This window comes from Oncorhynchus gorbuscha, linkage group LG15 (assembly GCF_021184085.1).
Source record: "Oncorhynchus gorbuscha isolate QuinsamMale2020 ecotype Even-year linkage group LG15, OgorEven_v1.0, whole genome shotgun sequence".
NCBI lineage: Eukaryota > Metazoa > Chordata > Actinopteri > Salmoniformes > Salmonidae > Oncorhynchus > Oncorhynchus gorbuscha.
The window spans coordinates 37,743,583-37,755,932 of record NC_060187.1 but is presented as its reverse complement, the minus strand read 5'-3'; the positions used below and the strand labels follow the sequence as shown (position 1 = coordinate 37,755,932).

The window sequence follows — 12,350 nt, the reverse complement described above, 5'->3', positions numbered from 1 at the left end:
TTTGTCAGTTCTATCTTGTCAGAAAATTTTATAGTTATTTATAGGATTTTTGGTGTCCTTCCTAAGCTAGGATTCAGACACGGCTAGGGGGGCGGAGTGTGCTAAAGCAGTGAATAAAGCAAACTTAGGGAGGAGGCTTCTAATGTTAACATGCATGAAATGAGAGGACCTGGGGAGTGGGAGTGATGCTGGGGGCTACAGGGCCTGGGTTAACCTCTAGATCACCAGAGGAACAGAGGAGGAGTAGGATAAGAGTACGGCTAAAGGCTAAAATAACTGGTCGCCTAGAATAAAAGGAACAGATTTCTGGGCGTGGTAGAATAGATTCAGGGCATAATGTACAGACAAGGGTATGGTAGGATGTGAGTACAGTGGAGGTAAGCCTAAGCATTGAGTGACAATGAGAAAGGTTTTGTCTCTAGAAGCACCATTTAAGCCAGGTGCTGTCACTGAATGTGTGGGGGTGGAACAAAAGGGCTAGCTAAGGCATATTGAGCAGGGCTGTAGGCTCTACAGTGAAATAAGACAAAAATCACAAACCAAAACAGCAATAGACAAGGCATATTGACATTAGGGAGGGGCATGTGTAGCCGATTATTGACATGTTTTTCCAACACTTTTGATAAACAGAGCAAAATAGAAATGGACCTTTTACAATTAGAATTAGCTTTAAATAAAGGATGCATCGGGACTGCCTTCCAAGCAATGAGAACCTCCCCAGAGAAGAGAGACAGGTTAAAAAAGGTCAGAGATAGGCTTGGCGATGATAGGGGCATCAACCGTAAAGAAGGAAGGTTCTAAACCTTCTAACCCAGATTGTTTTTGTGGTCAAATTTAAAGAGCTCCTTTAGCACCTCTGACTCAGTGACCGCCTGCATGGAGAAACTTTGTAGCGGGATGGGGGGAAAGAGGGAGGAGCATCAGGGCTAGTCGTATTAGAAGGGGTGGGAGATAAGGAAATGTTGGACGGACAAGGAGGGATTGCTGAGTCAAATTGAAATTCTGATTTAATGAAGTGGTGATTAAAGAGCTCAGCCATGTGCTCCTTGTCAGTAACAACCACATCATCAACATTAAGGGACATGGGCAGCTGTGAGGAGGAGGGTTTATTCTCCAGGTCTTTAACCATTTTCCAGAACTTATTGGGATTAGACCCAGAGAGAGAACTGCTCCTTAAAGTAACTAACTTTGACCTTCCGCATAGCCTGAGTACACTTATTTCTCATTTTCCTGAACGAGAGCCAGAGTATGCTGAGCCTTTTGCCAAATTGAATTCTTGAGGTGGAGTAACTGTCAGATCAGGGTCGAACCAGGGGCTGAACCTGTTTTTAATTGTCATTTTCATTTGTTTGTTAACAAAACCACTGAAAATATTGAAAAAGAAGGTCCAAGCATCTTCAACAGAGGGGATAAAGCTGCTTCTATACCAGTTTACAGAGGCCAGTTCATGAAGGAAGCCTTGCTCATTCAAGTGTTTTAGCAAGCGTCTATGAATCAGGACAGGTTGTTTCACTGAGCAGCCATTACAAACATAGGCTGTAAAACAGTGATCCCTAAGGTCATTACAGAAAACACCTGACTAATATCTATCAGGAATGTTTGCGAGGATAACATTAAAGAGAGCAGCCTTTTCTGGGTGTTTGGAGTCATACCTTGTGGGATTGGTAGTAAGAAGAAAGATTTAGGGAGTCTGAGAAAGATTTAGGGAGTCCTATTGCTTTAGGACATGGTCAGGTGGTTTAAGCATGTCCCAGTTTAGATCACCTAGCAACCAAGCACGGAAGGTGTTCCTTGGTAGAGATTGCCACTCCACCACCTTTGGAAGATCTGTCTTGACAAAAAAGGTTCTAACCAGAAAGGTTAACATCAGTGTTCAAAACACTCTTCCTGAACCACGTCTCAGTAATGACCAACACATCTGGATTGGAGCTGTGAACCCAATCTTTCAATTGATCCATTTTAGGTAATAAGCTTCTAGTGTTAAAGTGCAGAAAACCAAGGCTTTTATGAGGGCAGAAATCAGTGAAGCAGATACCAGAGTCAGAATTGGGGCTAGCAACAGTAGATGGGCCAGGGTGTACATGCACATTTCTAGATATCAGCAGCAGTAATACAATCAGGGCATGGCAGAGGACAGGGAGAGCTGTCCTCATTTGAATGTGCATTAGATGGCAATAAGATCATATTGTACAGCGATTTCATCAGGTAACATGAATACAATTACCAGCGATAGGTGGTTAGAATAGGATGGGAGGCCAGGAGTCCGTCTAACCAATAGAGAGTCAACATCCCAAGTGTGCGAACGAACATAGTCTGTCCCACAGTTGGGTAAACAAGCAAGTTTATAGTAAACAAAGCATACAGGAGTCATGAGGCAAATGGCATAAAGCACAATAAAAAAATATAACGACTTGGGGCTAGACATAACTTCAGTCAGTGTAGCAGACAAGTTGAGTAGGTGTCACACACACTTGGGAGAAACTTTTTTCAGGACAAACTACAGAGCCACGTCTACAGAGAAATCAATCTAACACGATCTGATATAGCCCCTTGTTACAGAGGGAGAGAGAGGGAAGAAAATAGAGGTGTGGAGAGACCGAGTGACCATGACGAGTAAACAGTTGAAGGAAAGTCAAAAGGAGGGGAGAATCATATAAAAGACAGTTAAGGAAAAAGAGAAGTCTGCAGGATGATATGGCAGAAATTACAAATTGATGGAGAGAAAGAGAAAAAAAAAATCCTGAAGAAGGAAATCATTTGAAAAAAAAATGAATCACAAGAAACAGAGTAAAGGAGAAAGAGGGTTTAAGGGAAGGTGATGAGGGATTATACAATTTGACAGAACCAGGGAAGAAGAGAGAGCAGAAAAAAGGGTTTTGCCGAAGTTGAGGCGCTGCGGAGAGTGTAGACGTGTGTGATTGGATGGGTATTTGACAGGTGCTCTCTCCTGTCTCTCCGGTGTAAATCTCAGCTTTAGAGAAATACTACCCCACTGTGCAGTGGCCTTGCTAAAGTCTGCCTAATGCTCCAGGGAGAGTCCACACTGAACCGTGCGATCGACAGAGGTTCTGAGTTCTCCCTGATGAAAGCTTAGAATGAAAAAAGAGAGGGGAGGAATGTGGAAGGATTGGAGAGGAGGGAAAGATAGCAGGGGACTCAGCTGGTCTTTTTTTTAGAGCTTATGGGAGAAAGGGAAGGAGAGAGGGATGAAGAGGGACTTAAGAGGAGGGGAAGGAGGACTCAGCTGCTTGCTCTCTATCCCAGTATGTGATTCCTACCCCTGCAAGCTGGGCCGACCTCCCAACAGGAATAGTACTATGTGAGATGTATCATACGTTTTTACAATCACATGTAATTTGAATCTACAATATAGATCATGAATGATTGATTATTTACCTTATAGAAAATACCACCAAAAGGCCAACAATAGAGTCTCAAATTACAATGGCGACAGTCTGTAGCATGTCTAGCGTAATGATAACCAACTAAATTGAGTCACACTAAACCTGTCAATTGAAATCAGAATTAATTTTGTAATTTTACGGACCCTGGATTTGGGCAGATGCTAACACAGAGGTCCCATATTCACCTCTTAGCTTCCCAAAGGCTTGGGTAGGCAGCATGCCATGGTCTGCTCTGTACAATGAGGTCTCTGGGTAATTGGGTGCTGCACATCAAACACAGATCTCTTCTGACACCACACAGGAATTCACTGGCTTCACTGGAGCTGGGATAAAACAGCATGCTGTATAAACACATGCAGGCAGTTCGTCTCAAAGAAACAGCACAGCCAAGCACACAAACAACAAACTCCGTGCCGACACACAGATAATAGGCCCCTTAGACAATGTTAACCCAGACACATCCACCAATCAGCCTTCACCACACCATGAAGGAAGAAAGGCCGCTCCTCATCTGAAGTACGAGAGATTGATTGGTCTGAGATGAGAGCGAGCGATGAGGCAGGGAGAGGGGCAGGGAAGACATGCTAGATAGAGGATTGGAGAGGGAGATAGTTTACTGCCATACAACTGGCCAATCTGTGAATCTGTGATGGTTGTGTATTTATTTCTAAGAAAGCTGCATAATTCATTTCAGCCAGATGCATGCTGGAGCGGAGAGAGGCATCGATGCCTCTGCATCCATTTCAACTCCCATGATGAATTCATGAACCAAAGGCGCTCCGTCCTCTTAACCTTAAGAGTGTGGCAACCCGGTGCAGAGAGATGAGTATACCTGTCAAATAGAGAGAACAGTGAATGCCATCCAGAAACACACCCACAATGCATACCAAATGTTCCTCAGCCCTGCTCGTAAAGGCTCTGAGAGAGGCGACACACACATACTCACCAAAGTATTCCCCTCACTCTGTCTGTATATGGCAGTTAAGCTAGCAGTTAAGGGTGCTGAGCCAGGGATTAAAAGGTTGCTGTTTCGAATATCCCTGAGCCGGTTAGGTGAAAAATATGCCCATGTGCCCTTGAGCAAGGCACTTAAAACTATTTGCTCCTATAAGTTGCTATGGATAAGAGTGTACTAAATGACAATAAAGCTAATATATAAGCAGCCAGTGAACTCAAATTCTCATGTGAGTTGACATAAATATGCAGTGTGTGCACAGCATACCATAGATTCCAGTACAGGCCTCAATACAATTAAAAGTCCTAACTATGTCTTTCATGTATTTCAAAGCCTGGATTCTCAGCACTGTATTTCTGATCAAACTTGCTCTGACAGTGAATCTGAAAGATCTCACCATCAACTGTCACCAACATGCACAGACATTAAATATCTTCTTTCCAAACATCCAGATAGAAATGGAATAGGTCCCTTCCCCTGCAAATGTAAAAAAATAAAAATAAACATAAAAAGTAGCAAATGACCTAAAAATACACTCCAACTCCTGGGATGCTTTGGGGAGGAGGAGGAGGAGGAGGCCTTTCTTCTCTTCCTCTTGCCGTCGGCTCTTCACATCACATACACATTAACCCTGCATAATTAAGGAAACAACTGGGTTTACAGTTTTCATCATTAGCTCCCCTCGCTGCCACACTTTGCCACAGCTCTCAGAAATAAAATATAATTTACCCGACACCCTGCTGCTGGATAGCAGGTTCTGCTCTGCTCTGCTCTCCTTCTGCTGCTGCATCCTCTGCCTCCTCATAACATGATTTGATGAACTGACGCATTATTATTTAATGCTGAACAGCTCAAATGTAGCCTGCTTCTGAACGGATACCATGATCCCCTGCAATAGACAGAGAGGCTGATTGAGGAGAGGGCGGGTGGATGACTGAGCTCCAGCACAATGTGACTGATCACCCATCTTCACCTGTCACTCACTCCCCTGCTGAACGTTGCCAGTTCCAAGCTCAGTCGGCCCTGTAAACTATTAACTAACGTGCGTTAAATGCTCCATGTGAAAACCGATGGATCCATCTAATGTTAAATACTCCCATTTGCACAGAGCAGCAATCTGTTTAAGGCTGGTTACACAATACATAGGGTTCTATTACGACTTATAGCCAGGGTCGGGGCTGTGTGTGGGAACAGTTATACAATATAACAGCTATTTTGGGCAAACACTTATAAATCAATCAAATTAAAGCCACCTGCTGGCAAGTGGTGGGCAGACCCTGGGCCGGGTAATCAAACACCCTGTGGACTCACATCAATCACATTATGGCACATTGGTACAACCAGCTTGTGGCTTGTTTGATGACTAGATGATTATTAATCTAATTACATAATTAAAGAGCTGACCCAAACAATAGGTCCACACAGAGAGAGAGAGAGGAACCAGAACCATCGTCCCCAAAGGCCCAAGCAAATAGGTGGGATAAAACAGGACTGCCAGAGACGCTATGGCCTATGAGTGATACAGCTACTGTAGTATAGAGCCTGTAGAACTCTGCCCCCACAACCCACTCATGTACCATACCGGAGAGAGATCTGTTTTATGGCCAGAAAGTCACACTATTTCAAGTGGAGCTGCCAGGCCCAGAAAATACATCATATCAAATGAGGTGGAGACTGACAAGTATATAAACTCACAGCCCCCTCCTCGTAAAACTGCCCACTAGGTGATTTAGCGGCTCTGCTGCCACACTCAGTTACACCTAAAGGTTCATGTTTTTAACTGCTAGCCTCTTACACTACCATACCTCTATCTTCTGTCATTTTGTTGACCTTCTGAAAATAACAGGATCTAAGTGTTTCTGAGTGCATTTCAGAAAAACGATGACAAATATATTGTTGCTCAATAATTGATATGAAATGTGATGGGAAACCAACAACTAAAAACCTGAACAAAATGACTTGTTCACTCCTCAATATATATTCCGGGCTGTAGCAGATCACATTGACCATGCTACAGAAATAGCATATAGAAATAATAACCAGCTACAGCACATACAGTATACCGCTACTAATGAGAGTGTTTTCTCTCAGCACCCTTGTATAGACATGACTTGTTCATTCTCTTTCATGCCGAAACCCAAAAGACATACAAAGTAATACAAATCCCTGTTTCCGCCTCTCCTCTGTTCTGCCCTGCTATTTTAGTATCTGCGCTGGCAGATGCTCTGGGTGCTACAAAGGGGATACAGGCAAACTCATTAGCTCAGATGCCAAATGTAACTACACGGCGGGTTCAAGGGCTCCGCTCAACAAGGGGAAACAGAGGAAATGCATTAGGGTTTGTGGAGGTGACAATTGGATAGGTGCGATATGATGATAGGATTGATGATAGGTCCACCTCTGATCGAACTGAGGAATATTCCCTATTGTTGCAGAATAATCTTACTTATTAGCTTTGGTCACCAGCAGGTAGACATCATAGTACAATACTGTATCAAGTGACATAATGGTGCTAATTCCAATCACTACACCTCTATTGTACATAGCACACCTTCATAACAAGGCAATGTAGTAAATGAAAGCCCTCACACAAACGTGTAAGACAGGCTCTTTTCAATGTTGTCAATCTGTCTCTTCAATTACTTTCATAAGCTGTGATCCAGGTTTGATGTTCTTAAGGTACGACTGATGTTGCCAAGGGACAGCGCTGCAGTTTGGCAAGGACAGGTCATTCTGAACTTTCATTATGCAACTGAGTGAGTGGGAGGTATATTTCAAGAGTGAACTGTCCAGCTGGACATTTTCACTGTGGCCACTGACATGCCACTAGTAGCCCCTGGGTTGTCCTCCACCACACCTCTACTTGTTCCCTCATTCTCTACTGCAGACTGTGATGGCAGCAGTGCATTACGTCTGATGAAAGGGGATGCACAGGTTTTACTGGCCTCGTAAAGCCATGATGGAACACAATGAAGCTCGGCACTGCCAGTGCTGAGGAGATGTAATGTCACATTTGAGCACAGTGGACATCTTTATATGCAACAGCAGGAGATGGCAAAGGACCGCATGCATAATGGATACATTGCACTCTGATGCATTCTGGATGCCATAAACATTCATTAGGACATTTCATTATGGATGGACAGGGTTATACAGTGGCTAGATGCTGTTAAACACAATTGACTGAGCTGTATACGTCCAATAGCTACCGGTGCCCTTCTGTTTCTGAAGAACCAATATCCCATCCAATATCCCATCCAATATCCCATAATAGACCAAATATAATCGCATCTCATCTTATCTCTCACGTAACAAACATCAGGAAAACCAATAAGGACAGGCATCATCAGAAATAACTCCAGGCATATAGGCAGGTGAATTGGATAGGAGAACTGAACTGCGTTCCACCAGCAGTTATTGTTTCGCTTGTCTGTCTGTCTGCCTGCCTGTCTGTCTCTCTCGCTTGGTCTGCGTGTCTAGGAAGGCTGGAAGCCCTAGAGGAGCTCCACAGTCAGTCAGTCCCACTAAGCCAGTCAGTCTGACTGTGGCAGGACAGGGAGTCAGACAACACGTCCCCCTCACCGTGATACGCCTGCAGGATCGATCCTGGGGTGCAACCTTCTCTCAGGCCCATGTCCTGGTAATTAAGATCTAATTGTGTGAGGATGAGCAAAGACACAGGCCGAGCAGGGCGGTACAGAGGAAGCAAACAGAGAAGACACGTTTTAGGGACAAGGAGAGAATACCCACCTACAGAGATAACAAGATTAGATGTCTGTTTTCAAAGGAGCTAGACAATCCATTGCTATCACTAGCCGGCTTCCACCCGGTTACTCAACCTTGCACCTTAGAGGCTGCTGCCCTATACACATAGACTTGGAATCACTAGCCACTTTAATAATGGAACACTAGTCCCTTTCATAATGTTGACATACTGCTTTTCTCATCTCATATGTATATACTCTATTCTATTCTACTGTATTTTAGTCAATGCCGCTCCAACATTGCTCAATCTAATATTTATATACAGTGGGGCAAAAAAGTATTTAGTCAGCCACCAATTGTGCAAGTTCTCCCACTTAAAAAGATGAGAGAGGCCTGTAATGTTCATCATAGGTACACTTCAACTATGACAGACAAAATGAGAAAGAAATCCAGAAAATCACATTGTAGGATTTTTTATGAATTTATTTGCAAATGATGGTGGAAAATAAGTATTTGGTCAATAACAAAAGTCTATCTCAATACTTTGTTATATACCCTTTGTTGGCAATGACAGAGGTCAAATGTGTGACTCCTTTCTAGGGAGATTTTCCTAGCCACCGTGCTTCTACACCTGCATTGCTTTCTGTTTGGGGTTTTAGGCTGGGTTTCTGTACAGCACTTTGAGATATCAACTGATGTACGAAGGGCTATATAAATACATTTGATATGATTTTAAACATTTTCTGTAAGTCTTCACAAGGTTTTCACACACTGTTGCTGGTACTTTGGCCCATTCCTCCATGCAGATCTCCTCTAGAGCAGTGATGTTTTGGGGCTGTTGCTGGGCAACACGGACTTTCAACTCCCTCCAAAGATTTTCTATGGGGTTGAGATCTGAAGACTGGCTAGGCCACTCCAGGACCTTGAAATGCTTCTTACCAAGCAACTCCTTCGTTGCCCGGGCGGTGTGTTTGGATCAGTCGTCCTGGTCCCTTTGCAGAAAAACAGCCCCAAAGCATGATGTTTCCATCACCATGCTTCAGAGTAGGTATGGTGTTCTTTGGATGCAACTCAGCATTCTTTGTCCTCCAAACACGACGAGTTGAATTTTTACCAAAAAATTATATTTTGGTTTCATCTGACCATATGACATTCTCCCAACCTTCTTCTGGATCATCCAAATGCTCTCTAGCAAACTCAGACGAGCCTGGACATGTACTGGCTTAAGCAGGGGGACACGTCTGGCACTGCAGGATTTGAGTCCCTGGCGGCGTAGTGTGTTACTGATGGTAGGCTTTGTTACCTTGGTCCCAGCTCTCTGCAGGTCATTCACTAGGTCCCCACGTGTGGTTCTGGGATTTTTGCTCACCGTTCTTGTGATCATTTTGACCCCACGGGGTGAGATCTTGCGTGGAACCCCAGATCGAGGGAGATTATCAGTGGTCTTGTATGTCTTCCATTTCCTAATAATTGCTCCCACAGTTGATTTCTTCAAACCAAGCTGCTTACCTATTGCAGATTCAGTCTTCCCAGCCTGGCGCAGTTCTACAATTTTGTTTCTGGTGTCCTTTGACAGCTCTTTGGTCTTGGCCATAGTGGAGTTTGGAGTGTGACTGTTTGAGGTTGTGGACAGGTGTCTTTTATACTGATAACAAGTTCAAACAGGTGCCATTAATACAGGTAACGAGTGGAGAACAGAGGAGCCTCTTAAAGAAGAAGTTACAGGTCTGTGAGAGCCAGAAATCTTGCTTGTTTGTAGGTGACCTAATACTTATTTTCCACCATAATTTGAAAATAAATTCATAAAAAATCCTACAATGTGATTTTCTGGATTTCTTTTTCTCATTTTGTCTGTCATAGTTGAAGTGTACCTGTGATGAAAATTACAGGCCTCTCTCACTTTTTTAAGTGGGAGAACTTGCACAATTGGTGGCTGACTAAATACTTTTTTGCCGTACTGTATTTCTTAATTCCATTCTTTTAGATTTGTGTGTATTGTTGTTAATTGTTAGATACTAATCCACAGCTGGAGCTAGGAACACAAGCATTTCGCTACACCCGCAATAACATCTGCTAAATATGTGTATGCGACCAATAAAATTGGATTTGATTATCTGTTATGACTCCATAACCCCCAAACCTAATTTGACCTGAGGCTGATGTAGAAACAACAAACAGAGCCTCTGAGAGAAATAACAGAAGGGTTGGGATGACACTGATGTGATAGGAAACCGCACAAAAGTCCACAAGGCAGGGAGTCAAAACAGGATGAAGAGACAGTATCCATTCACGTATCTATGACCTAATCTGTGGTTTGAGAACCTAATTAAATAACTGTTTTTATGCCTTCAGTTAATTACAGGTGGGTGTCAGTGTCGGAGTACCCATTCTTAGTTCTCTCTGTTCGGTGTCTATACTGGGTGCATGCCTGTGTGTGTGGAGCTTGTGTATCAGAGGAAGTTGGCTTACCCAGGACTGGAACTTGACTGGTCCATCCACATTCGCAAACCTGTTCCTCACTCAGCGTGTATGTGTCTGTGCGTCTCTGGTTCCGCGGTCTGTCCTTCCGGAGAGTGTGTGCTGTACTGTGATGTTGCTACTCCAGCTTCCTATAGCAGTCAATAAGCCTCCAGCTTCCTATAGCAGTCAGTGAGCCTCTAGCTTTCTATAGCAGTCAGTGAGCCTCCAGCTTTCTATAGCAGTCAGTGAGCCTTCAGCTTCCTATAGCAGTCAGTGAGCCTCCAGCTTGTAGCATCAGCAGCTGAGCCTGACTGCAAATCGCTTCGTTCCCCCTCTCCCCCCGCGCTACCTCCCTATCTGTAGAGCATCTACTAACTCCCTCTTCCTCTGCAGATAAAAAGGCAACTGAAGTCTCTCTACTCTCTCTGTTCTTTGTGTTCCAGACCCAGAACCTGGATCCCAGTAGGCACAGGGCTTTGTGTCTAGGGGAGGATGGAGCTCTGCCACAGTGAAAGCCTGGACTGGTGGCGGTGTGCTCTTTCACTACGGAAGCATGCGAGTAAATGTGTGTGTACGGGAGAGATAGCCCTATGAGTAAATGTGTGTGTAAGGGAGAGAGACAGCCCTGCGAGTAAATGTGTGTGTAAGGGAGAGAGACAGCCCTGCAAGTAAATGTGTGTGTAAGGGAGAGACAGCCCTGTGAGTAAATGTGTGTGTAAGGGAGAGAGACAGCCCTGCAAGTAAATGTGTGTGTAAGGGAGAGAGACAGCCCTGCAAGTAAATGTGTGTGTAAGGGAGAGCTACTGCCGCTACGGCTGCTGCTGTTCAGTGGAACTCATTATTCACTGTTGCTGCCGCTCCACTTCACTGGCTGTTTAGCTTCACAACTTACTCTGATGGTCAATAAACTGCTTAGGGATCATCTCAAAAGTCTAGAAAACAGGAGTCAAGGGTTTAGCTCATCCAGGAAGCCCCACCCCTCCCCAGTAAGCTCTGAAGCTGAGAATGAGGAGATAACTTTTGCTTAAGCCATGCTGTTTAATCACAGAGCAAATTTGAGCCTGAGGCATTGCAGGAGTGTCATATTCAGGTGAACACAGACTGTACCCAATTTCACCCTCTACTGCTGGCTGACTTATTGTCCCTTTATTGTCACTTAGAGACAGCACTTCATGTGCACTGATGGAGAATCTCTATGCAAAATGTAGCAAATGCGAACACAGTTATATTATGTAAGGAACCACCCAGTGATAATATGGAAGGGGTGATATTGTTTTTCTGTACTAGCACCACTCCTACTTAAAGTATTGGAATGTAGTTGCCCACATACATGTTCATAATCATATTTCAGCCTACATTATAATTTTATCATATTTTTATCTGTTAAAATCTCCTATATTGTTCTGCTGTTTTATGGACTGAGGATTTACAACTGATCCCTAACAGAGTTAAAATTTTGCACTCCAGTCTACTTTTTCACCTGATTTACTTAAAAGGTACATCTCAATAGGAGGTCCAGGTATCCTCATGACATGGTACAAGTGGGGGGGTGGGCCTTTCCTCTTTTGTCATGTACATGCTTCTCAATAGAGTGGTGAGGTGTCTACCGTGTCTGGAAGCGAATGTTCTATATTCAGGGTTCACTCAAACATCATTTTAAGCTTTGTTTTACTATTGGCAGTACTGCTGATTTCAGGACTGCATATCGTTTTTCTGTTCTTAAATATAAATCATCTGATTTATATGTTTTAGTCTCTGAATTTTTTCCCACGGTTTTACATGGCTAAACTAGCTGAACTATGCTAGTTTTCATCCTCATTGTCAAA

General features: G+C 43.7%; 1 protein-coding gene across 1 annotated transcript in view; it reads right to left on the bottom strand.

Annotated features, from left to right (window-relative positions):
• Positions 1-11,264, bottom strand: part of lingo3a (leucine rich repeat and Ig domain containing 3a) — a 42,208-nt gene extending 30,944 nt beyond the window's left edge. The window contains exon 1 of the mRNA XM_046301313.1: positions 10,534-11,264. The gene's annotated coding sequence lies outside the window, so the exon portion shown is untranslated. The remainder of the gene's footprint in view (positions 1-10,533) is intronic.
• Positions 11,265-12,350: the final 1,086 nt, after the last annotated feature.